This window comes from Nomascus leucogenys, unplaced genomic scaffold (assembly GCF_006542625.1).
Source record: "Nomascus leucogenys isolate Asia unplaced genomic scaffold, Asia_NLE_v1 000881F_75968_qpd_obj, whole genome shotgun sequence".
Lineage (NCBI taxonomy): Eukaryota > Metazoa > Chordata > Mammalia > Primates > Hylobatidae > Nomascus > Nomascus leucogenys.
Genome location: NW_022096883.1, coordinates 21,730 through 23,791, shown reverse-complemented (window position 1 = coordinate 23,791; position 2,062 = coordinate 21,730). Strand labels below are relative to the sequence as shown.

Here is a 2,062-nt window from a genome sequence, read left to right as displayed (position 1 = left end):
TGTGGCATATGACATTATGACTGATATTAGATTTCTATGAGTCTCATATAATTTTTGGAACACTCATATCAGTAACATACCCATAAATTAACATTGAGAATACTTAGCATCCCTTATCACTTGACAATGCTTCCCATATAATTTAACATATCAAATAAAGTGGGCTTTCCATTTAGTTTGTGTTTCTTAACTGGATTACTGAGTTCTCGGTATAGCCCATTAACGAATATGGCCAACAAAGTTAGGCTTATGTATGTTGAGAATCCTCCCTAGGTCATCTAGATAAAAACCATTAATTTAGCCCTATATCCCACCTATTTAAACAGGAGAGTTCTCCATCCTGGTTACACATTAGTAGCATCTGGGGAAGCTTAAAAATTATCAATGCCTGGGTCCCACGCCAGAGCACTAAATCAGAAGTTATGGGGAGTGAGGTCTTCAGCATCCATTTTTAAAAATTTTTTCCCTGTGATTCCAATGTGTAGCTGTATCTCCCATCAGATTTATCTGAATTCTTGTGGCATTCACTTTGTTCTATTTTGGTACTATAATTTTTTTTTTTTTTTTGGCTGTAAGTTTATTCAATGCAAAATAATTCTTTCCAGTTTTTCTGAGGTGGCTGACCAAGTCCACATCCAAATCCGCCTCTAAACTGGAATTTTGTTGCTGACCCAGCCCCAGCCTTGGCTTTCTTGTTAGCACCAGGGGGCACAACATTCCGTCTGTAGGTATCTCTGTCGGTTTCCTCTCTTGTGAGTCTTGCAGGTCGCTCACCCTCCAGACCTTTAGGCGGAGGCCTGCCAGTCTCTGAATGGCTGTGGTGTAGGGTGGGAGGCACAATCTCCAGGGGCAGATGAAGATAATCACGGAGATACTGGATGCCCTCATTGGTAAGGTACCAGTAGAAATGTCTCCAGGCAAACTGTTCCTTCACGTAGTCTCAGGACTTGAGAGACTGCATGGCCTTCATGACAGGAAGGTTGGGCACATTCTTGTCTGCCAGCTCCAGGTGCTTAGGCATGTGGACATCCTTCTTGGCCACCATGACTCCTTCCTTAAAAACGAGTTCAAGGCTGGGTGCAGTGGCTCACACCCGTAATCCCAGCACTTTGGGAGGCTGAGGCAGGTGGATCACGGGGTCAGGAGATCGAGACCATCCTGGCTAACACAGTGAAATTCCGTCTCTACTAAAAATACAAAAACAAAATTAGCCAGGCGTGGTGGCGGGGGCCTGTAGTCCCAGCTACTTGGGAGGCTGAGGCGGGAGAATGGCGTGAACCTGGGAGGCGGAGCTTGCCGTGAGCCGAGATCGCCCCACTGCACTCCAGCCTGGGCAACAGAGACTCCATCTCAAAAAAAAAAAAAGTTCATAAATGGCACTCCGATTCTTCTTAGGCATTAACATCTTGGTGGCTGTAGGCTCCAGGGCCAGAGCTTATAATTACTTTTAAGGTCCTATCTTCTGTCTTAGGCTTTATGATCCCTGGGGTAGGGACCTTGCCTTCTTCATTTCTGCATTTTTCATGAACACATAAATTGGTTATCAGGGAAATCTTCCCAACCACATGTACATTGTGTCCTAAGTCTTAGATTCACAAATTAATGCTAGAGTCATTGTTCTCCATGAGGTCAGAGGCTGCTTGTGATGAAGGCTGTGGGTAACTTTGCAGTGCAGATGATGGAGGGTGGTCACCCTGTTTTAGGCATACAATTGGAGCTCATAATCCTATGTGTATATGGCATGGGTGGGCAGGGATATGTAGGGAGACAGATCTAATTAGGATAGAGGAATTATATAAGGGAGTGGTGGTAAAGGAATTAAGAAGGATTAGTAAAGAGAAGAAATGTAAACTTATCTAATAGGCCAGAGTTGGCCCCTGTAGATTCTTGAGTAGGTGAGTGAACTAGATTTTAGGAAGATAATGAGACAGTCATATGCAAGGAAGATTTCAAATACTGGAGACAAGGAGTCAAGCAGGACTCTGAGAAGTTGTTGAGGTCTATGGGAATGGAGAGAATGACACACGTGAGAGATGTTAAGAAAGGATCAAAAGACTTTCAT

The 2,062-nt window shown here is 43.8% G+C and overlaps 1 pseudogene; it reads right to left on the bottom strand.

Annotated features, from left to right (window-relative positions):
• Positions 1 to 577: 577 nt before the first annotated feature.
• On the bottom strand, positions 578 to 1,405 carry LOC100607336 (annotated as a pseudogene).
• Between the last annotated feature and the right edge of the window lie 657 nt (positions 1,406 to 2,062).